The 25,580-nt window shown below is 50.6% G+C and overlaps 1 protein-coding gene across 3 annotated transcripts in view; it reads left to right on the forward strand.

Annotated features, from left to right (window-relative positions):
• slc39a14 (solute carrier family 39 member 14) overlaps positions 1–25,580 on the forward strand; it is an 86,596-nt gene that overhangs the window by 7,982 nt on the left and 53,034 nt on the right. The window lies entirely within an intron of this gene.

Here is a 25,580-nt window from a genome sequence, read left to right on the forward strand (position 1 = left end):
ATCCCGCAACTGTGATATCAGATGATAAAATTCACACCAATTCAGGGAAGGAGGTTTTCAGACCGGTGAACAAGTCGTTGGCCAAAGGGTTTGGATTTTAAGGAGAGAGGTGCGGACTTTTAGGGAATCAGTTCCAGAGGTTAGGACCCAGGAAGTTGAAGACAGAGCCACCAATGGCAGGGCAGTTAAAATGATGTGGAGATGCCGGCGTTGGACTGGGGTGAACACAGTCAGAAGTCTCACAACACCAGGTTCAAGTCCAACAGGTTTATTTGGTAGCAAAAGCCACTAGCTTTTGGAGCGCTGCTTCTTCATCAGGTAAGTGACACTTAACCTGACGAAGGAGCAGCGAGCGCTCTGAAAGCTAGTGGCTTTTGGTACCAAATGAACCTGTTGGACTTTAACCTGGTGTTGTGAGACTTCTTACAGGGCAGTTAAAATCAGGGATGTGTAAGGCGCCAGAATTGGAGGATTGCCAAGGGGAGTGATAGAGAGTCCAGAGGGGCAATTTTTTCACACACAGGATGGTGAGTGTCTGGAACAAGCTGCCAGAGGCAGTAGTAGAGGCGGGTTCAATTTTGTCTTTTAAAAAACCCTTTGTTTCGAGCGGAGCAAGCTGAGAGGAGCGACTTGTGGAGGGAGCTTTTTACTGGTAAGAGTTTTACTTGCTGTATCTGATTTTTAGCGGGGTTTTTGTTTTTAAAAGTTTATTATTTTTAATGGTAAAAGTGGAAGGAGGCCGCGGGGTGACCTGGGAAGGGGTCATTTAGCGCGTGAGGTTTTAAAAGACAGGCCGCACTATTCAGCGGGCAGCGTTGTAGCGGGCAGCGGAGTGAGCAGGTAGCAGAGTGAGAGCTGAAGGGCTTTGGCTCAACGGGCTTAGGAGGAAACGGGCAGAGGGAGGGTAGGTTTAAAGAAAGAAAAAAAAATTTTTTTTTTGCTTTCAACTTTTAAATCTTAGTTCTTTCCCTGTGGAATCTGAGGAAAAGGGGCATTATGAATGTGAAACCAGTTTGCTGTTCTCAGTGCCGGATGTGGGAGGTCGTGGAGTCTCCGAGCCTCCCAGAAGTGCATATCTGCGCTGGGTGCATCGAGCTGCAGCTCCTAAGGGACCGAGTTAGGGAACTGGAGCTGCAGCTCAATGACCTTCGTCTGGTCAGGGAAAACGAGGAGGTGATAGATAGGAGTTATAGGCAGGTGGTCACACCGGGGCCACAAGAAGCAGGCAAGTGGGTCACAGTCAGGAAAGGGAAAAGTCAGGTGGTAGAGAGTGCCCCAGTGGTTGTGCCCCTTAAAAATAACTACTCTTGTTTGAGTACTGTTGGGGTCGACAGCCCACCTGGTGGAAGCAGCAGTGGTCGTGTCTCCGGCGCGGAGTCCGGCCTTGTAGCACAGAAGGGTAAGGAAAGGAGGAGGAAGGCAGTGGTGATCGGGGACTCTACAGTGAGGGGGTCAGACAGGCGTTTTTGTGGAGGAAGTCGAGAAACGCGGATGGTGGTTTGTCTCCCTGGTGCCGGGATCAGGGATGTTTCCGACAGGGTCCAAGAAATCCTGAAGTGGGAAGGAGAGAAGCCAGAGGTCGTGGTGCATACTGGTACCACTGACATAGGCAGGAAAGGGGAAGGGGTTATGAAAAGAGAATATAGGAAATTAGGTAGGGAGTTAAGAAGAAGGAACACAAAGGTAGTAATCTCGGGATTGCTGCCTGTGCCACGAGACAGTGAGGGAAGGAACGGAATAAGGTGGAGGATAAATGCGTGGCTGAGGGATTGGAGCAGGGGTCAGGGATTCAGGTTCCTGGATCATTGGGACCTCTTTAGGGGCAGGTGCGACCTGTACAAAAAGGACGGGTTTCACTTAAATCCCAGGGGGACCAATATCCTGGCGGGAAGGTTTGCTAAGGCTACTGGGGAGTGTTTAAACTAGAATGGTTGGGGGGTGGGAATCAAAATGAGGTGACTGGGAGAGAGGAGGTTAGCTTAAAAATAAAAGGGGCTTGTTGACAGTGTGAGAGGGAGGATAGGCAGGTGAAGGGGAAGTGGAGCTCTCAGACCGAAGGGTTGAGACGTGTCTATTTTAACGCAAGGAGTGTAGTGAATAAAATGGATGAGCTCAGAGCGTGGATCACTACTTGGAAGTGTGATGTGGTGGCCATTACAGAGACTTGGTTATCTCAGGGACAGGACTGTTTACTTCAAGTGCCGGGTTTCAGATGTTTCAGGAGGGACAGGGAAGGAGGCAAAAGAAGTGGGGGAAGTGGCACTGTTGATCAGGGATAGTGTCACGGCTGTAGAAAAGATGGACGCCACAGAGGGATTGTCTACGGAATCTCTGTGGGTGGAGGTTTGCAACAGGAAGGGGTCAATAACTTTACTGGGTGTTTTCTATAGGCCGCCCAATAGTAGCAGGGATGTGGAGGGGCAGATTGGGAAGCAGATCCTGGAGAGATGTGATAATAACAGAGTGGTCGTGAGGGGAGATTTTAATTTCCCAAATATCGATTGGAATATCCCTAGGGTAAGGGGTTTAGATGGAGAGGAGTTTGTTAGGTGTGTTCAGGAGAGCTTCCTGACACAGTGTGTGGATAAGCCTACAAGAGGAGAGGCTGCACTTGATTTGGTATTAGGGAATGAACCTGGGCAGGTGTCAGATCTATCAGTGGGAGAGCATTTTGGGGATAGTGATCATATCCTTTCCCAAAGGTAGGGGAGTCTAAAACTAGAGGGCATAGGTTTAAGGTGAGAGGGGAGAGAAATAAAAGTGTCCAGAGGGGCAATTGTTTCACACACAGGGTGGTGAGTGTCTAGAACAAGGTGCCAGAGGCAGTAGTAGAGGCGGGTACAATTTTATCTTTTAAAAAGCATTTAGATAGTTACATGGACACAATGGGTATAGAGAGATATGGGCCAAATGCAGGCAATTGGGATTAGCTTAGAGGTTTAAAAAAAGGGCGGCATGGACAAGTTGAGTCGTAGGACCTGTTTCCATGCTGGAAACCTCTATGACTCTCTCTCCTTTACATTAGCATTGGAGAGAGATAGGATTAGTCAGGCTAGGAAAGTGTTTATTTGGAGTAAGGGCAATTATGAGGCTATTAGGCAGGAAATTAGAGGCATAAATTGGAAGGCGGTTTTCTCAGGGAAATGTACAGAAGAAATGTGGCAAATTTTCAATGAAAATTTGTCTGGAGCTCTGCACGGCAACGTTCTAGTGAGACAGGGGAGTTATGGTAGGTCACAGGAACCATGGTGCACGAAAGCTGTAATGAATTTAGTCAAGAAGAAAAGAAAAGCCTACAAAAGGTTCAGGGAGCTAGGTAATGTTAGAAATCTAGAAGAGTAATGACTAGTAGGAAGGAACTTAAGAGGGAAATTAGAAGAGCAAGAAGGGGTCATGAGAAGGCCTTGGCAGACAGGATAAAGGAAAGCCCCAAGGCATTCTACAAGTATGTTAAGAGCAAGAAGATAAGATGTGAAGGAGTAGGACCTATCAAATGTGACAGTGGGAAAGTCTGTATAGAACCGGTAGAAATAGCAGAGGTACTCAATGATTACTTTACTTCCATATTCACAGTGGAAAAGGATCTTGGTGGTTTCAGTGCAGACTGAGAAGATTGAGCATGTGGACATTAGGAAAGAGGATGTGTTGGAGCTTTTGAAAAGCATCAAGTTAGATAAATCACCGGGACCGGATGGGATGTACCCCAGGTTACTGTGGGAGGCGAGGGAAGAGATTGCTGAGCCTCTGGCGATGATCTTTGCATCATCAATGGAGACGGGAGAGGTTCCGGAGGATTGGAGGATTGCGGATGTGGTTCCGTTATTCAAGAAAGGGCAAAGAGATAGCCCGAAATTATAGACCAGTTAGTCTAACCTCAGTGGTTGGTAAGTTGATGGAGAAGATCCTGAGAGGCAGGATTTATGAACATCTGGAGAGGAATAGTATGATCAGAAATAGCCAGCACGGGGGGCTTTGTCCAAGGCAGATCATGCCTTACGAGCCTAATTGAATTTTTTGAAGATGTAACTAGACACATAGACGAGGGAAGAGCGGTAGATGTAGTTTATATGGATTTCAGCAAGGCGTTTGATAAGGTGCCCCATGCAAGGCTTATTGAGAAAGTGGAGGGGCGTGGGATACAAAGGGACATTGCTTTGTGGATTCAGAACTGGCTTGCCCACAGAAGGCAAAGAGTGGTTGTAGATGGGTCTTTTTCAGCATGGAGGTCGGTCACCAGTGGGGTGCCCCAGGGATCTGTTCTGGGACCCTTGCTCTTTGTGATTTTTATAAATGACCTGGATGAGGAAGTGGAGGATGGGTTGGCAAGTTTGCTGATGACACAAAGGTTGGTGGGGTTGTGGATAGTGTAGAGGGATGTCAGCAGTTGCAAGGAGACATAGATAAGATGCAAGACTGGCCGGAGAAGTGGCAGATGGACTTCAACCCAGGTAAGTGTGTGGTGGTTCATTTTGGCAGGTCGAATAGGATGAAAGAATATAATATTAAGCGTAAGACGCTTGGCAGTGTGGAAGATCAGAAGGATCTTGGGGTCCGGGTTCATAGGACGCTCAAAGCAGCATCGCAGGTAGAGGCTGTGGTTAAGAAGGCGTATGGGATACTGGCCTTCATCAATAGAGGAATTGAGTTTATAAATCGGGAGATAATGCTGCAGCTGTATAGGACCCTGGTCAGACCCCACCTGGAGTACTGTGCCCAGTTCTGGTCGCCTCATTACAGAAAGGATGTGGAAGCCATAGAAAGGGTGCAGAGGAGATTTACAAGGATGTTGCCTGGATTAGGTGGCATGCCTTATGAGGATAGGTTGAGAGAGCTCGGTCTTTTCTCCTTGGAGAGGCGAAGGATGAGAGGTGACCTGATAGAGGTGTATAACATGTTGAGAGGTATTGATAGAATGGATTCTCAGAGGCTTTTACCCAGGGCTGAAATGGTTGCTACGAGAGGTCACATGTTTAGGGTGCTGGGGAGTAGGTACAGAGGAGATGTTAGGGGTAAGTTTATCACTCAGAGGGTGGTGGGTGCGTGGAATCGGCTGCCGGTAGTGGTGGTGGAGGCGGATTCGATCGGGTCTTTTCAGAGACTTTTGGATAAGTTCATGGAAGTTAGTAAGATAGAGGGTTATAGGTAAGCCTAGTAGGTAGAGACATGTTCGGCGCAACTTGTGGGCCGAAGGGCCTGTTTGTGCTGTAGCTTTTCTATGTTCTAAAAAGCATTTAAACAGTTACATGGGTAAGATGGGTATAGAGGGATATGGGCCAAATGTGGGCAATTGGGACTAGCTTAGTGGTAAAAACTGGGCAGCGTGGACAAGTTGGCCGCAGGGCCTGTTTCCGTGCTGTAAACCTCTATGACTATCTCATAAGGATGTAAGGTTGGAGAAGATTACAATAATAGGGAGAGTTGGGAAACTCTGGGGCAATGTGAATGTGGGGGTGAAAGTTCAAAGACGGAAGCATTGCCAAACCAGGACCAAATGTAGGAGCAGAATCGCGGATACTTTTATCCAGGAGTGAATCCAGGTCAGTGAAGGTCGGGGTGATGAGTCAACAGGACCCGGTGTGAGTTTGAGCTCAAATTTATGAAGCACAGGCTCAGGTAGAAAGTTGCAATATTCAAATCTGGAGGGAACAAGAGAACAGATGGAGATTCAGCAACAGGAGGGGTGAGTACGGAGTGGAGTCAGGATAGGTTGGAATGGACAGTGGGAATAGTCATGGCACGGGAGATGGTTTATAAATCCAGTGATTCTGTCAACTCTCTGATTCAGGCTGAGACTGTTGCCAGGGTGATGGGTGGTGTTGGTGGTTAATAAATGGAGTTTGTGCTCAGGATAAAGGCAATTGCTTCAGTCTTCCCACTACCTAGTCAAAAAGAAACCTTTGCTCATTGAGTCTGGATGTTGGATAAGCTTCCTCACAATCAGAACCAGGAGGTGTGGAGAGAGATTGTGGAGAGGTGGAGCTGGCTTTCAGCAGCATTTTCACTCGGGGACAGCATGTAGATGTGTAAGTGAGATTGATGTAGTTTCACCATCTCTCCAGTCCCTATTCGAGCTCGGTTCCCGTCTGACGCGCCACACTCTGCTGTCTTCAGTTTCAGATCAGACATCTACCTTCTCCCTAATCGTTGCCTTATTTCATTTTACACTTTACAACAACCAGTTTCCACTTCAGTGATTGCAAGGTAGGCTTTAAGTTGAGCTTCCCTCGTGTACTGTGCTGTGCAGTGCTGCCCTTCCCTGTGTAGAGGGAGCTTTATCTTGTATCTAACCAGGGCTGGACCTGCTGTGCGAGACTTTAATGGACCCTGGATGCCTTTCCAGTGAGGGACTGTTGATGCTTTGCCTCAATAAATACATTGCTCAGATGGGTGCAGTTAATAAATACAATGCAGGTGGCAAAGGGCTTCTTTCCAAAGAAGTCTTTTCAACCTTGGACAATTCCCAACCTGCTGCCAAGCTTTTCATTCCAACTGTGAAGCTGGTGATTTTATCTCTTGGTATTGCACTTGCAGGTATGTTGTTATGGAAATAGTTCAGGGCGCTTGGCATGGGCACTGCACACACTCAGTTCCAACTCCCAGCAGACCCATTGCATCAAGTCGAATTGGGCGGCACGGTAGCACAGTGGTTAGCGCTGCTGCTTCACAGCGCCAGGGACCCAGGTTCGATTCTCGGCTCGGGTTACTGTCTGTGTGGAGTCTGCACGTTCTCCCTGTGTCTGCGTGGGTTTCCTCCGGGTGCTCCAGTTTCCTCCCACAGTCCAAACGATGTGCTGGTTAGGGTGGATTGGCCGTGCTAAATTCTCCCTCAGTGTTCCCGAACAGGCACCGGAGTGTGGCGACTAGGGGAATTTCACACTAACTTCAGCCTACCTATGACACTAATAAATAAACTTTGAAACCTCTTTCTCCATGGAAGCTGTTGATGAGTGTGATAATCCCCAGGACTTGCATGGGGGAATTACTGATTGACTTCCCTGTCGGACGTGGAGAATACAAGCTCCCAGGTGATTGGTAATTAACTTACCAGGTGGAACTCAGATACCAAACTCTGTATAAAGCAGGCCCCTGAGTGGGTCCATTATTGCATCGCCCTGGTTGGAACCTGTTTGTGTTCACCATGGGCTTGTGGTTTTTGCTTTAGTTTGTGCAACAAAGCACTGTTTCTTTATATTATTAGATGTTATTTTGTTTATTAGTGTCACAAGTAGGCTTACATTAACGCTGCAATGAAGTTACTGTGAAAATCCCCTAGTTGCCACACTCCGGTGCCTGTTCGGGTACACTGAGGGAAAATTTAGCATGGCCAATCCACCTAACTAGCACGTCTTTTGGACTGGGGGAGGAAACCGGGGCACCCGGAGGAAACCCACGCAGACACAGGGAGAATGTGCAGACTCCGCACAGACAGTGACCCAAGCCGGGAATTGAACCCAGATCTCTGGCGCCGTGAGCTGACTCCTGGAGTTATTATACTGATAATCAAGGCACTGTTTCCTGGGCAGACAGAGCGGTCTCCCCACTGGGGAAGAGGTGAAGGGTGGGTGTATGAACAAGGGCCAGTGCAGGCGATGTGACACTTTCAGACCCAGGGGTGAAGCCATGGCAAATATAGACAAATGTTACAAACGAGACTTGCTTTTTCGCAATACCTTCTGACAGTAAAACGTATTCCGAAAAATTTTGCAGCCAATGAATAATTTTCATACTGTAATCTCTGTTACAATGTAAGAAATGCTGCAGTCAGCTGGTGCACAGCAAGATCCCATAAACAGAGACATTACAATGAACAGATAATCTGTCCAAGCGATGCTGTTTGAAGGATGAATATTGACCTGGAGACAGGAATCTTCCAGTGGGGCTGTGGGATCTTTTACATTCTCCTGAAAGAGCAGACAGGGCCTTGGTGTAAGGCCCATTTGGAAACACTGTGCGGCACTCGTTCTGTGCTGCACTGGGAGTCTTGGCTTACATTAGGTGACAAAGTCTCCAGAATGTATATAATTATCCCACAACCGACATTGCTGCAAAGAGGAAAAGCATCCATTCGCCTCGTGGCCATGTCTGTGGGATCTGGCGATCTGCCAACTGACTGGGCTGTCACCCACAACACAGCAGTGAGTTGTTTCACTCTGAGTCGATGCCTGTGAATCACTTTGCAATGTGCGACAGGGCTGAATGAAGCTGGAAAGAGCAAAGTTCTTCAAGTGTCCAGTTTGTAGAAGCTTTAAAACCACTGTTACGGAGTGATAACTGGGCAAGGAGAAGGTGTTTGTCAGACGAACAGGAAATCAGGCAGCTGGCCAGCACTAACTGATTAATACTTTATTGCAATGTGTCAGAGCAAACATGCTGATGCCAGACCAGTACTGTACCCCAGTGTTATACAGTGACAGACCCGTCCCCACCAGTACTGTACCCCAGTGTTATACAGTGACAGACCCGTCCCCACCAGTACTGTACCCCAGTGTTACACAGTGACAGACCCGTCCCCACCAGTACTGTACCCCAGTGTTATACAGTGACAGACCCGTCCCCACCAGTACTGTACCCCAGTGTTACACAGTGACAGACCCGTCCCCACCAGTACTGTACCCCAGTGTTATACAGTGATAGACCCGTCCCCACCAGTACTGTACCCCAGTGTTATACAGTGACAGACCCGTCCCCACCAGTACTGTACCCCAGTGTTATACAGTGACAGACCCGTCCCCACCAGTACTGTACCCCAGTGTTACACAGTGACAGACCCGTCCCCACCAGTACTGTACCCCAGTGTTATACAGTGACAGACCCGTCCCCACCAGTACTGTACCCCAGTGTTACACAGTGACAGACCCGTCCCCACCAGTACTGTACCCCAGTGTTATACAGTGACAGACCCATCCCCACCAGTACTGTACCCCAGTGTTACACAGTGACAGACCCGTCCCCACCAGTACTGTACCCCAGTGTTATACAGTGACAGACCCGTCCCCACCAGTACTGTACCCCAGTGTTACACAGTGACAGACCCGTCCCCACCAGTACTGTACCCCAGTGTTATACAGTGATAGACCCGTCCCCACCAGTACTGTACCCGAGTGTTATACAGTGACAGACCCGTCCCCACCAGTACTGTACCCCAGTGTTATACAGTGACAGACCCGTCCCCACCAGTACTGTACCCCAGTGTTACACAGTGACAGACCCGTCCCCACCAGTACTGTACCCCAGTGTTATACAGTGACAGACCCGTCCCCACCAGTACTGTACCCCAGTGTTACACAGTGACAGACCCGTCCCCACCAGTACTGTACCCCAGTGTTATACAGTGATAGACCCGTCCCCACCAGTACTGTACCCCAGTGTTATACAGTGACAGACCCGTCCCCACCAGTACTGTACCCCAGTGTTATACAGTGACAGACCCGTCCCCACCAGTACTGTACCCCAGTGTTATACAGTGACAGACCCGTCCCCACCAGTACTGTACCCCAGTGTTATACAGTGACAGACCTGTCCCCACCAGTACTGTACCCCAGTGTTATACAGTGACAGACCCGTCCCCACCAGTACTGTACCCCAGTGTTATACAGCGACAGACCTGTCCCCACCAGTACTGTACCCCAGTGTTATACAGTGACAGACCTGTCCCCACCAGTACTGTACCCCAGTGTTATACAGTGACAGACCCGTCCCCACCAGTACTGTACCCCAGTGTTATACAGTGACAGACCCGTCCCCACCAGTACTGTACCCCAGTGTTATACAGTGACAGACCCGTCCCCACCAGTACTGTACCCCAGTGTTATACAGTGACAGACCCGTCCCCACCAGTACTGTACCCCAGTGTTATACAGTGACAGACCCGTCCCCACCAGTACTGTACCCCAGTGTTATACAGTGACAGACCCGTCCCCACCAGTACTGTACCCCAGTGTTATACAGTGACAGACCCGTCCCCACCAGTACTGTACCCCAGTGTTATACAGTGACAGACCTGTCCCCACCAGTACTGTACCCCAGTGTTATACAGTGACAGACCCGTCCCCACCAGTACTGTACCCCAGTGTTATACAGCGACAGACCTGTCCCCACCAGTACTGTACCCCAGTGTTATACAGTGACAGACCCGTCCCCACCAGTACTGTACCCCAGTGTTATACAGTGACAGACCCGTCCCCACCAGTACTGTACTCCAGTGTTATACAGTGACAGACCCGTCCCCACCAGTACTGTACCCCAGTGTTATACAGTGACAGACCCGTCCCCACCAGTACTGTACCCCAGTGTTATACAGTGACAGACCCGTCCCCACCAGTACTGTACCCCAGTGTTATACAGTGACAGACCTGTCCCCATCAGTACTGTACCCCAGTGTTATACTGTGACAGACCCGTCCCCACCAGTACTGTACCCCAGTGTTATACAGCGACAGGCCTGTCCCCACCAGTACTGTACCCCAGTGTTATACAGTGACAGACCTGTCCCCACCAGTACTGTACCCCAGTGTTATACAGTGACAGACCTGTCCCCACCAGTACTGTACCCCAGTGTTATACAGTGACAGACCCGTCCCCACCAGTACTGTACCCCAGTGTTACACAGCGACAGACCCGTCCCCAGCAGTACTGTACCCCAGTGTTATACAGTGACAGACCCGTCCCCACCAGTACTGTACCCCAGTGTTATACAGTGACAGACCCGTCCCCACCAGTACTGTACCCCAGTGTTATACAGTGACAGACCCATCCCCACCAGTACTGTACCCCAGTGTTATACAGTGACAGACCCCTCCCCACCAGTACTGTACCCCAGTGTTATACAGTGACAGACCCGTCCCCACCAGTACTGTACCCCAGTGTTATACAGCGACAGACCCGTCCCCACCAGTACGGTACCCCAGTGTTATACAGCGACAGACCCGTCCCCACCAGTACTGTGCCCCAGTGTTATACAGTGACAGACCTGTTCCCACCAGTACTGTACCCCAGTGTTATACAGTGACAGACCCATCCCCACCAGTACTGTACCCCAGTGTTATACAGTGACAGACCCGTCCCCACCAGTACTGTACCCCAGTGTTATACAGTGACAGACCCGTCCCCACCAGTACTGTACCCCAGTGTTATACAGTGACAGACCCGTCCCCACCAGTACTGTACCCCAGTGTTACACAGTGACAGACCCGTCCCCACCAGTACTGTCCCCCAGTGTTATACAGTGACAGGCCATTCACCACCAGTACTGTACCCCAGTGTTATACAGCGACAGACCATTCCCCACCAGTACTGTACCCCAGTGTTATACAGTGACAGACTTCCCCACCAGTACTGTACCCCAGTGTTATACAGCGACAGACCATTCCCCACCAGTACTGTACCCCAGTGTTATACTGCGACAGACCCGTCCCCACCAGTGCTGTACCCCAGTGTTATACTGCGACAGACCCGTCCCCACCAGTACTGTACCCCAGTGTTATACAGTGACAGACCCGTCCCCACCAGTACTGTACCCCAGTGTTATACAATGACAGACCCGTCCCCACCAGTGCTGTGCCCCAGTGTTGTACAGTGAGAGTCCCATCCCCACCAGTACTGTACCCCAGTGTTAAACAGTGGCAGATCCATCCCCACCAGTACTGTACCCCAGTGTTATACAGTGACAGACCCGTCCCCACAAGTACTGTACCCCAGTGTTACACAGTGACAGGTCCGTCCCCACCAGTACTGTACCCCAGTGTTATACAGTGACAGGTCCGTCCCCACCAGTACTGTACCCCAGTGTTACACAGTGACAGACCCGTCCCCACCAGTACTGTACCCCAGTGTTATACAGTGACAGACCCGTCCCCACCAGTACTGTACCCCAGTGTTACACAGTGACAGACCCGTCCCCACCAGTACTGTACCCCAGTGTTATACAGTGATAGACCCGTCCCCACCAGTACTGTACCCCAGTGTTATACAGTGACAGACCCGTCCCCACCAGTACTGTACCCCAGTGTTATACAGTGACAGACCCGTCCCCACCAGTACTGTACCCCAGTGTTACACAGTGACAGACCCGTCCCCACCAGTACTGTACCCCAGTGTTATACAGTGACAGACCCGTCCCCACCAGTACTGTACCCCAGTGTTACACAGTGACAGACCCGTCCCCACCAGTACTGTACCCCAGTGTTATACAGTGACAGACCCATCCCCACCAGTACTGTACCCCAGTGTTACACAGTGACAGACCCGTCCCCACCAGTACTGTACCCCAGTGTTATACAGTGACAGACCCGTCCCCACCAGTACTGTACCCCAGTGTTACACAGTGACAGACCCGTCCCCACCAGTACTGTACCCCAGTGTTATACAGTGATAGACCCGTCCCCACCAGTACTGTACCCCAGTGTTATACAGTGACAGACCCGTCCCCACCAGTACTGTACCCCAGTGTTATACAGTGACAGACCCGTCCCCACCAGTACTGTACCCCAGTGTTACACAGTGACAGACCCGTCCCCACCAGTACTGTACCCCAGTGTTATACAGTGACAGACCCGTCCCCACCAGTACTGTACCCCAGTGTTACACAGTGACAGACCCGTCCCCACCAGTACTGTACCCCAGTGTTATACAGTGATAGACCCGTCCCCACCAGTACTGTACCCCAGTGTTATACAGTGACAGACCCGTCCCCACCAGTACTGTACCCCAGTGTTATACAGTGACAGACCCGTCCCCACCAGTACTGTACCCCAGTGTTATACAGTGACAGACCCGTCCCCACCAGTACTGTACCCCAGTGTTATACAGTGACAGACCTGTCCCCACCAGTACTGTACCCCAGTGTTATACAGTGACAGACCCGTCCCCACCAGTACTGTACCCCAGTGTTATACAGCGACAGACCTGTCCCCACCAGTACTGTACCCCAGTGTTATACAGTGACAGACCTGTCCCCACCAGTACTGTACCCCAGTGTTATACAGTGACAGACCTGTCCCCACCAGTACTGTACCCCAGTGTTATACAGTGACAGACCCGTCCCCACCAGTACTGTACCCCAGTGTTATACAGTGACAGACCCGTCCCCACCAGTACTGTACCCCAGTGTTATACAGTGACAGACCCGTCCCCACCAGTACTGTACCCCAGTGTTATACAGTGACAGACCCGTCCCCACCAGTACTGTACCCCAGTGTTATACAGTGACAGACCCGTCCCCACCAGTACTGTACCCCAGTGTTATACAGTGACAGACCCGTCCCCACCAGTACTGTACCCCAGTGTTATACAGTGACAGACCTGTCCCCACCAGTACTGTACCCCAGTGTTATACAGTGACAGACCCGTCCCCACCAGTACTGTACCCCAGTGTTATACAGCGACAGACCTGTCCCCACCAGTACTGTACCCCAGTGTTATACAGTGACAGACCCGTCCCCACCAGTACTGTACCCCAGTGTTATACAGTGACAGACCCGTCCCCACCAGTACTGTACTCCAGTGTTATACAGTGACAGACCCGTCCCCACCAGTACTGTACCCCAGTGTTATACAGTGACAGACCCGTCCCCACCAGTACTGTACCCCAGTGTTATACAGTGACAGACCCGTCCCCACCAGTACTGTACCCCAGTGTTATACAGTGACAGACCTGTCCCCATCAGTACTGTACCCCAGTGTTATACTGTGACAGACCCGTCCCCACCAGTACTGTACCCCAGTGTTATACAGCGACAGGCCTGTCCCCACCAGTACTGTACCCCAGTGTTATACAGTGACAGACCTGTCCCCACCAGTACTGTACCCCAGTGTTATACAGTGACAGACCTGTCCCCACCAGTACTGTACCCCAGTGTTATACAGTGACAGACCCGTCCCCACCAGTACTGTACCCCAGTGTTACACAGCGACAGACCCGTCCCCAGCAGTACTGTACCCCAGTGTTATACAGTGACAGACCCGTCCCCACCAGTACTGTACCCCAGTGTTATACAGTGACAGACCCGTCCCCACCAGTACTGTACCCCAGTGTTATACAGTGACAGACCCATCCCCACCAGTACTGTACCCCAGTGTTATACAGTGACAGACCCCTCCCCACCAGTACTGTACCCCAGTGTTATACAGTGACAGACCCGTCCCCACCAGTACTGTACCCCAGTGTTATACAGCGACAGACCCGTCCCCACCAGTACGGTACCCCAGTGTTATACAGCGACAGACCCGTCCCCACCAGTACTGTGCCCCAGTGTTATACAGTGACAGACCTGTTCCCACCAGTACTGTACCCCAGTGTTATACAGTGACAGACCCATCCCCACCAGTACTGTACCCCAGTGTTATACAGTGACAGACCCGTCCCCACCAGTACTGTACCCCAGTGTTATACAGTGACAGACCCGTCCCCACCAGTACTGTACCCCAGTGTTATACAGTGACAGACCCGTCCCCACCAGTACTGTACCCCAGTGTTACACAGTGACAGACCCGTCCCCACCAGTACTGTCCCCCAGTGTTATACAGTGACAGGCCATTCACCACCAGTACTGTACCCCAGTGTTATACAGCGACAGACCATTCCCCACCAGTACTGTACCCCAGTGTTATACAGTGACAGACTTCCCCACCAGTACTGTACCCCAGTGTTATACAGCGACAGACCATTCCCCACCAGTACTGTACCCCAGTGTTATACTGCGACAGACCCGTCCCCACCAGTGCTGTACCCCAGTGTTATACTGCGACAGACCCGTCCCCACCAGTACTGTACCCCAGTGTTATACAGTGACAGACCCGTCCCCACCAGTACTGTACCCCAGTGTTATACAGCGACAGACCCGTCCCCACCAGTACTGTACCCCAGTGTTATACAATGACAGACCCGTCCCCACCAGTGCTGTGCCCCAGTGTTGTACAGTGAGAGTCCCATCCCCACCAGTACTGTACCCCAGTGTTAAACAGTGGCAGATCCATCCCCACCAGTACTGTACCCCAGTGTTATACAGTGACAGACCCGTCCCCACAAGTACTGTACCCCAGTGTTACACAGTGACAGGTCCGTCCCCACCAGTACTGTACCCCAGTGTTACACAGTGACAGGTCCGTCCCCACCAGTACTGTACCCCAGTGTTACACAGTGACAGGTCCGTCCCCACCAGTACTGTACCCCAGTGTTACACAGTGACAGACCCCGTCCCCACCAGTACTGTACCCCAGTGTTATACAGTGACAGATCCGTCCTCACCAGTACTGTACCCCAGTGTTATACAGGGACAGACCCGTCCCCACCAGTACTGTACCCCAGCGTTATGCAGCGATGGACCCACCCCCACCAGTACTGTTCCCCAGTGTCGTACAGTGACAGACCCATCCCCACCAGTACTGTACCCCGGTGTTATACAGAGACAGACCCATCCCCACCAGTACTGTACCCCGGTGTTATACAGAGACAGACCCATCCCCACCAGTACTGTACCCCAGTGTTATGCAGCGATGGACCCACCCCCACCAGTACTGTCCCCCAGTGTTATACAGTGACAGACCCGTCCCCACCAGTACTGTACCCCAGTGTTATACAGTGACAGACCCGTCCCCACAAGTACTGTACCCCAGTGTTACACAATGACAGGTCCGTCCCCACCAGTACTGTACCCCAGTGTTACACAGTGACAGGTCCTTCACCTACAGTACTGTACCCCAGTGTTATACACTGACAGGTCCGTCCCCACCAGTACTGTACCCCAGTGTTATACAGTGACAGACCATTCCCCACCAGTACTGTACCCCAGTGTTACACAGTGACAGATCCATCCCCACCAGGACTGTACCCCAATGTTATACAGTGACAGACCCGTCCCCACCAGTACTGTACCCCAGTGTTATACAGGGACAGACCCGTCCCCACCAGTACTGTACCCCAGTGTTATGCAGCGATGGACCCACCCCCACCAGTACTGTACCCCGATGTTATACAGAGACAGACCCATCCCCACCAGTACTGTACCCCAGTGTTATACATAGAACATAGAACAGTACAGCACAGTCCAGGCCCTTTGGCCCACAATGTTGTGCCGAATCTTTTCCAAAACCAAGATCAAGCTATCCCACTCCCTATCATTCTAGTGTGCTCCATGTGCCTATCCAATAACCGCTTGAAAGTTCCTAAAGTGTCCGACTCCACTATCACAGCAGGCAGTCCATTCCACACCCCAACCACTCTCTGAGTAAAGAACCTACCTTGGACATCCCTCAGGACTGACGCTCTGACAGTGCGGGACTCCCTCAGTACTGACCCCAAGGCTTTTTACTCTTATGTGAGGAATAAATGAATGACCAGGGTGAGGTTAGGGCCGGTCAAGGACAGTAGTGGGAACTTGTGTATGGAGTCAGTAGAGATAGGAGGGGTGAAGAATGAATACTTTTCTTCAGTGTTCACCAAGGAGAGGGGCCATGTTTCTGAGGAAGAGAAGGCGTTACAGGCTAATAGGCTGGAGGAAGTAGATGTTCGGAGGGAGGATGTACGAGCAGTTTTGAATAAACTGAAGGTCGACAAGTCCCCTGGGCCTGATGAAATATATCCTAGGATTCTTTGGGAGGCAAGGGATGAGATTGCAGAGCCTTTGGCTTTGATCTTTGGGTCCTCACTGTCCACGGGGATAGTCATGATGTGGAGATGCCGGCGTTGGACTGGGGTAAACACAGTAAGAAGTTTAACAACACCAGGTTAAAGTCCAACAGGTTTATTTGGTAGCAAAAGCCACACGGGGATAGTGCCAGAGGACTGGAGAGTGGCATGTTGTTCCTCTGTTTAAGAAAGGGAATAGAAATGACCCTGGTAATTATAGGCCGGTTAGTCTTACTTCGGTGGTTGGTAAATTGATGGAAAAGGTCCTTAGGGATGGGATTTACGACCATTTAGAAAGATGCGGATTAATCTGGGATAGTCAGCACGGATTCGTGAAGGGCAAGTCGTGTCTCACAAATTTGATAGAATTTTTTGAGGATGTAACTAAGTGTGTTGATGAAGGTAGGGCAGTTGATGTCATATACTTGGATTTTAGTAAGGCGTTTGATAAGGTCCCCCATGGTCGGCTTATGATGAAAGTGAGGAGGTGTGGGATAGAGGGAAAGTTGGCCGATTGGATCGGTAGCTGGCTATCTGATCGAAGACAGAGGGTGGTGGTGGATGGAAAATTTTCAGACTGGAGGCAGGTTGCTAGCGGAGTGCCACAGGGATCAGTGCTTGGTCCTCTGCTCTTTGTGATTTTTATTAATGACCTAGAGGAGGGGGCTGAAGGGTGGATCAGTAAATTTTGCTGATGACACCAAGATTGGTGGAGTAGTGGATGAGGTGGAGGGCTGTTGTAGACTGCAAAGAGACATAGATAGGATGCAAAGCTGGGCTGAAAAATGGCAGATGGAGTTTAACCCTGATAAATGTGAGGTGATTCATTTTGGTAGGACAAATTTAAATGTGGATTACAAGGTCAAAGGTAGGGTTCTGAAGACTGTGGAGGAACAGAGAGATCTTTGGGTCCATATCCACATATCTCTGATGGTTGCCACTCAAGTGGATAGAGCTGTGAAGAAGGCCTATAGTGTGTTAGCTTTTATTAACAGGGGGTTTGAGTTTAAGAGCCGCGGGGTTATGCTGCAACTGTACAGGACCTTGGTGAAACCACATTTGAAATATTGTGTGCAGTTCTGGTCACCTCACTATAAGAAAGATGTGGAAGCGCTGGAAAGAGTGCAGAGGAGATTTACCAGGATGCTGCCTGGTTTGGAGGGTAGGTCTTATGAGGAAAGGTTGAGGGAGCTAGGGCTGTTCTCTCTGGAGCGGAGGAGGTTGAGGGGAGACTTAATAGAGGTTTATAAAATGATGAAGGGGATAGATAGGGTGAACGTTCAAAGACTATTTCCTCGGGTGGATGGAGCTATTACAAGGGGGCATAACTATAGGGTTCGTGGTGGGAGATATAGGAAGGATATCAGAGGTAGGTTCTTTACTCAGAGAGTGGTTGACATGTGGAATGGACTGCCTGCAGTGATAGTGGAGTCAGACACTTTAGGAACATTTAAGCAGTTATTGGATAGGCACATGGAGCACGCCAGGATGGTAGGGAGTGGGATAGCTTGATCTTGGTTTCAGATAAAGCTCGGCACAACATCATGGGCCGAAGGGCCTGTTCTGTCCTGTACTGTTCTATGTTCTATGCTGTATTATGCACAAGTTCCCACTACTGTCCTTGACCGGCCCTAACCTCACCCTGGTCATTCTTTTATTCCTCACATAAGAGTAAAAAGCCTTGGGATTTTCCTTGATCCGACCCACCAAGGACTTCTCATGTCCCCTCCTAGCTCTCCTAAACCCTTTTTTCAGCTCATTCCTTGCTAACTTGTAACCCTCAATGGACCCAAATGAACCTTGTTTTCTCATGCTTACATACACTTCCTTCTTCCTCTTGACAAGACATTCAACCTCTTTTGTGAACCATGGTTCCCTCACTCGGCCATTTCCTCCCTGCCTGACAGGGACATACCTATCAAGGACACGCAGTATTTGTTCCTTGAACAAGCTCCACTTTTCAATTGTGCCTTTCCCTGACAGTTTCTGTTCCCATCTTATGCTCCCTAATTCTTGCCTAATCGCATTATAATTACCCCTCCCCCAATTATAAACTTTGCCCTGCCGTACGGCCCTATCCCTCTCCATTGCAATAACAAAAGACACCGAATTGTGGTCACTAAATCCAAAATAGAGACGGTCTCCTTTTCACATTTAATCTAAAGGACTGACCCTCTGACAGTGCGGCACTCCCTCAGTACTGACTCTCTGACAGTGCGGCACTCCCTCAGTACTGACTCTCTGACAGTGCGGCACTCCCTCAGCACTGACCCTCTGACAGTGCGGCACTCCCTCAGTACTGACCCTCTGACAGTGCAGCAGTCCCTCAGCACTGACCCTCTGACAGTGCGGCACTCCCTCAGTACTGACCCTCTGACAGTGAGGCACTCCCTCAGTACTGACCCTCTGACAGTGTGGCACTCCCTCAGTACTGACCCTCTGACAGTGTGGCACTCCCTCAGCACTGACCCTCTGACAGTGCGGCACTCCCTCAGTACTGACCCTCTGACAGTGCAGCATTCCCTCAGCACTGACCCTCTGACAGTGCAGCACTCCCTCAGCACTGACCCTCTGACAGTGCAGCACTCCCTCAGTACTGACCCTCTGACAGTGCGGCACTCCCTCAGTACTGACCCTCTGACAGTGCGGCACTCCCTCAGTACTGACCCTCTGACAGTGCAGCATTCCCTCAGCACTGACCCTCTGACAGTGCAGCACTCCCTCAGCACTGACCCTCTGACAGTGCAGCATTCCCTCAGCACTGACCCTCTGACAGTGCAGCACTCCCTCAGCACTGACCCTCTGACAGTGCAGCATTCCCTCAGTACTGACCCTCTGACAGTGCGGCACTCCCTCAGTACTGACTCTGTGACAGTGCGGCACTCCCTCAGTACTGACCCTCTGTCAGTGCAGCACTCCCTCAGTACTGACCCTCTGACAGTGCGGCACTCCCTCAGTACTGACCCTCTGTCAGTGCAGCACTCCCTCAGTACTGACCCTCTGACAGTGCGGCACTTCCTCAGCACTGACCCTCTGACAGTGCGGCCCTCCCTCAGTACTGACCCTCTGACAGTGCGGCACTCCCTCAGTACTGACCCTCTGACAGTGCGGCACTCCCTCAGTACTGACCCTCTGACAGTGCGGCACTCCCTCAGCACTGACCCTCTGTCAGTGCAGCACTCCCTCAGTACTGACCCTCTGACAGTGCGGCACTCCCTCAGTACTGACCCTCTGACAGTGCGGCACTCCCTCAGTACTGACCCTCTGACAGTGCGGCACTCCCTCACTACTGACCCTCTGACAGTGCAGCACTCCCTCAGTACTGACCCTCTGACAGTGCGGCACTCCCTCAGTACTGACCCTCTGACAGTGCGGCACTCCCTCAGCACTGACAGTCTGACAGTACGGCACTCCCTCAGCACTGACCCTCTGACAGTGCAGCACTCCCTCAGTACTGACCCTCTGACAGTGTGGCACTCCCTCAGTACTGACCCTCTGACAGTGCAGCACTCCCTCAGCACTGACCCTCTGACAGTGCAGCACTCCCTCAGTACTGACCCTCTGACAGTGTGGCACTCCCTCAGCACTGACCCTCTGACAGTGCGGCACTCCCTCAGCACTGACCCTCTGACAGTGTGGCACTCCCTCAGCACTGACCCTCTGACAGTGCGGCACTCCCTCAGTACTGACCCCCTGACAGTGCGGCACTCCCTCAGTACTGACCCTCTGACAGTGCGGCACTCCCTCAGCACTGACCCTCTGACAGTGCGGCACTCCCTCAGCACTGACCCTCTGACAGTGCGGCACTCCCTCAGTACAGGAACTGAAGAATGTAGATTCGGGGCAGACATTTGAGGGCAAATCCACATCTGGCATGTGGGAGGCTTTGAAGTGTAAGTTGATAGGAATTCAGACCGGCACATTCCTGGAAGGATGAAGGATAAGTATGGCAAGTTTTGGGAACCTTGGATAATGAGAGATATTGTGAGCCTCGTCAAAGAGAAAAAGGAAGCATTTGTCAAAGCTAGGAGGCTGGGAACACATGAAGCAAGTGTGGAATACACGGAAAGTAGAAAGAAACTTAAGTAAGGAGCGCTAAAATGGGTCACGAAAAAGCTTTGGCCAACAGGATTAAGGAAAATTTTGGTAGGTCAAATGGGATGAAGGAGTACAATATAAAGGGAAAGACTCTTAGTACTGTAGATGATCAGAAGGACCTTAGGGTCCAGGTCCATAGGACTCTAAAATCGGCCCCGCAGGTGGAGGAGGTGGTTAAGAAGGCATATGATGTGCTGGCCTTCATCAATCGAGGGATTGAGTTTAGGAGTCCGGGGATAATGATGCAGCTATATAAGACCCTCGTCAGACCCCACTTGGAGTACTGTGCTCAGTTCTAGTCGCCTCATTACAGGAGGGATGTGGAAAAGATTGAAAGGGTGCAGAGAAGATTTACAAGGATGTTGCCTGGATTGAGTGGCATGCCTTATGAGGATAGGCTGAGGGAGCTCGGTCTTTTCTCCTTGGAGAGACGAAGGATGAGAGGTGACCTGATAGAGGTGTACAAGATTATGAGAGGTATAGATTGGGTGGATTCTCAGAGGCTTTTTCTCAGAGCTGAAATGTCTGCTACGAGAGGACACAGGTTTAAGGTGTTGGGGGGTAGGTACAGAGAAGATGTCAGAGGTAAATTTTTCACACAGAGGGTGGTGGGCGAGTGGAATCGGCTGACGTCAGTGGTGGTGGAGGCAAACTCAACAGGGTCTTTTAAGAGACTCCTGGATGAGTACATGGGACTTAATAGGATGGAGGGTTATAGGTAGGCCGAAAAGGTAGGGATATGTTCGGCCCAACTTGTGGGGCCGAAGGGCCTGTTTTGTGCTGTAGTTTTTCTATGTTTCTATGTTTCTTAATAGGATTGAGGGTTATAGGTAAGCCTATATATAGGCCTAGGTAGGTAGGGACATGACCGGCGCAACTTGTGGGCCGAAGGGCCTGTTTGTGCTGTAGTTCTTCTATGTTCTATGTTCTAAAATCCCAAGGCTTTTTATACATAAATAAAGAGCAAGAGGGTAGCCAAGGAGAGGGTTGGCCCAATCACGAACAGGGGAGGAAATCTATGTGTGAAGCCAGAGGAAATGGGCGAGGTATTAAATGAGTACTTTGCGTCAGTATTCACCAAAGAGAAGGACTTGGTGGATGATGAGTCTGGGAAAGGATGTGTAGATAGTTTGAGTCATGTTGAGATCAGAAAGGAGGAGGTATTGGGGTTCTTGAGGAACATTAAGATAGACAAGTCCCCAGGGCCTGATGGGATATACCCCAGAATACTGAGAGAGGCAAGAGAGGAAATTGCTGAGGCCTTGAGAGAAATCTTTGTATCCTTACTGGCTACAGGTGAGGTCACCACAGTAAAAGTTTTAACAACACCAGGTTAAAGTCCAACAGGTTTATTTGGTAGCAAATGGCATTAGCTTTCGGAGCGCTGCTCCTTCGTCAGATGGAGTGGAAAGGGGAGGTTCCAGAGGATTGGAGAATAGCCAATGTTGTTCCTTTGTTTAAGAATGGTAGCAAGAAGTATCCAGGTAATTACAGGTCGGTGAGCCTTACATCAGTGGTAGGGAAATTATTGGAGAGGGTTCTTCGAGACAGGATTTATTCCCACTTGGAAATAAGTGGACGTATTAGTGAGAGGCAACATGGTTTTGTGAAGGGGAGGTCGTGTCTCACGAACTTGATCGAGTTTTTCGAGGAAGTGACGATGATGATTGATGAGGGTAGGGTGGCGTTTTCGAGTGGCGTTCCTCAGGGATCAGTGCTGGGACCTTTGCTCTTTGTAATATATATAAATGATTTGGAGGAAAATGTAACTGGTTTGAATAGTAAGTTTGCGGATGACACAAAGGTTGGTGGATTTGCGGATAGCGATGAGGACCATCAGAGGATACAGCAGGATATAGATCAGTTGGAGACTTGGGCGGAGAGATGGCAGATGGAGTTTAATCCGGACAAATGTGAGGTAATGCATTTTGGAAGGTCTAATACAGATAGGAAATATACAGTAAATGACAGAACCCTTAAGTGTATTGATAGGCAAAGGGATCTGGGTGTCCAGGTACACAGGTCACTGAAAGTGGCAATGCAGGTGGAGAAGGTAGTCAAGAAGGCATACGGCATGCTTGCTTTCATCGGCCTGGACATTGAGTTTAAAAATTGGCAAGTCATGTTGCAGCTTTATAAACCTTAGTTAGGCCGCACTTGGAATATCGTGTTCAATTCTGGTCGCCACACTATCAGAAGGATGTGGAGGCTTTGGAGAGGGTACAGAAAAGATTTAGCAGGATGGTGCCTGGTATGGAGGGCATTAGTTATGAGGAGAGATTGGAGAAACTTGGTTTGTTCTCACTGGAACGACAGAGGTTGAGGGGCGACCTGATAGAAGTCTACAAGATTATGAGAGGCATGGACAGAGTGAATAGTCAGAAGCTTTTTCCCAGGGTGGAAGAGTCAATTACTAGGGGGCACAGGTTTAAGGTGCGAGGGGCAAGGTTTAAAGGAGATGTACGAGACAGACTTTTTACACAGAGTAGTGGCGGGTGCCTGGAACTCGTTGCCGGGGGAGGTAGTGGAAGCGGATACGGTAGTGAGTTTTAAGGAGCGTCTTGACAAGTACATGAATGGGATGGGAATAGAAGGATAAGGGTAGGGGGTTTTAGCTCAGTCGGGCAGCATGGTCGGTGCAGGCTTGGAGGGCCGAAGGGCCTGTTCCTGTGCTGTAATTTTCTTTGTTCTTTGTTCTGATGTCACACACCAGAGCGCTTAAAATCATTGGCTCCCTCATCTTCCAATGGCAGGTCTGGTACTGGAGGCCGGGAACCCAGGGAGAGTGTGAGCACCCTTTCGACACGGCACCCATAGACACCCAGCTCCTCTTGGACTGGGTACTCGGGGACAATCAGCGCTCCCTGAACTGGGCTCTGATAAAGCGTTCGCACCCTCTCCACAAGTTGTTGGATATTTATTTTCAGATAATTTACGGCAGTGACCAGCCAAGGGATCATGTTGACCTGCCCCCTCTGACATCATGAGATCCAGATAATCTGCCAAATATCGAGCCAAGATCAACTCAACTATCAGACTGACACCCCACCCCACTCTCCCCACGGCTATGTGCTAAACACTTCACCACTCACACTGAACAGTGTGCTCTATTCAATGTCAGGTCCTGCAGTGCCAAGTGAGCTTTACAGGGCAAAGCTCCCTCTACACTGTCCCCCATCAAACACTCCCAGGACAGAGACAGCACGGAGTTAGATACAGAGTAAAGCTCCCTCTACACTGTCCCCCATCAAACACTCCCAGGACAGATACAGCACGGGGTTAGATACAGAGTAAAGCTCCCTCTACACTGTCCCCCATCAAACACTCCCAGGACAGAGACAGCACGGAGTTAGATACAGAGTAAAGCTCCCTCTACACTGTCCCCATCGAACATTCCCAAGACAGGTACAGCACGGGGTTAGATACAGAGTAAAGCTCCCTCTACACTGTCCCCATCAAACACTCCCAGGACAGGTACAGCACGGGGTTAGATACAGAGTAAAGCTCCATCTACACTGTCCCCCATCAAACACTCCCAGGACAGGTACATCACGGGGTTCGATACAGAGTAAAGCTCCCTCTACACTGTCCCCCATCAAACACTCCCAGGACAGAGACAGCACGGGGTTAGGTACAGAGTAAAGCTCCCTCTACACTGTCCCCATCAAACACTCCCAGGACAGGTACAGCACGGGGTTAGATACAGAGTAAAGCTCCGTCTACACTGTCCCCCATCAAACACTCCCAGGACAGGTACAGCACAGGATTAGATACAGAGTAAAGCTCCCTCTACACTGTCCCCATCAAACACTCTCAGGACAGGTACAGCACGGGGTTAGATACAGAGTAAAGCTCCCTCTACACTGTCCCCATCAAACACTCCCAGGACAGGTACAGCACGGGGTTAAATACAGAGTAAAGCTCCCTCTACACTGTCCCCCATCAAACACTCCCAGGACAGGTACAGCACGGGGTTAGATACAGAGTAAAGCTCCCTCTACACTGTCCCCCATCAAACACTCCCAGGACAGGTACAGCACGGGGTTAAATACAGAGTAAAGCTCCCTCTACACTGTCCCCATCAAACACTCCCAGGACAGGTACAGCACGGGGTTAGATACAGAGTAAAGCTCCCTCTACACTGTCCCCATCAAACACTCCCAGGACAGGTACAGCACGGGGTTAGATACAGAGTAAAGCTCCCTCTACACTGTCCCCCATCAAACACTCCCAGGACAGGTACAGCACGGGGTTAGATACAGAGTAAAGCTCCCTCTACACTGTCCCCATCAAACACTCCCAGGACAGGTACAGCACGGGGTTAGATACAGAGTAAAGCTCCCTCTACACTGTCCCCCATCAAACACTCCCAGGACAGGTACAGCACGGGGTTAGATACAGAGTAAAGCTCCCTCGACACTGTCCCCATCAAACACTCCCGGGACAGGTACAGCACGGGGTTAGATACAGAGTAAAGCTCCCTCTACACTGTCCCCCATCAAACACTCCCAGGACAGGTACAGCACGGGGTTAGATACAGAGTAAAGCTCCCTCTACACTGTCCCCCATCAAACACTCCCGGGACAGGTACAGCACGGGGTTAGATACAGAGTAAAGCTCCCTCTACACTGTCCCCCATCAAACACTCCCAGGACTGGTACAGCACGGGGTTAGATACAGAGTAAAGCTCCCTCTACACTGTCCCCATCAAACACTCCCAGGACAGGTACAGCACGGGGTTAGATACAGAGTAAAGCTCCGTCTACACTGTCCCCATCAAACACTCCCAGGACAGGTACAGCACGGGGTTAAATACAGAGTAAAGCTCCCTCTACACTGTCCCCCATCAAACACTCCCA

The sequence above is a fragment of the Mustelus asterias genome, chromosome 22 (assembly GCF_964213995.1).
Source record: "Mustelus asterias chromosome 22, sMusAst1.hap1.1, whole genome shotgun sequence".
In the NCBI taxonomy this organism is placed as follows: Eukaryota; Metazoa; Chordata; class Chondrichthyes; order Carcharhiniformes; family Triakidae; genus Mustelus; species Mustelus asterias.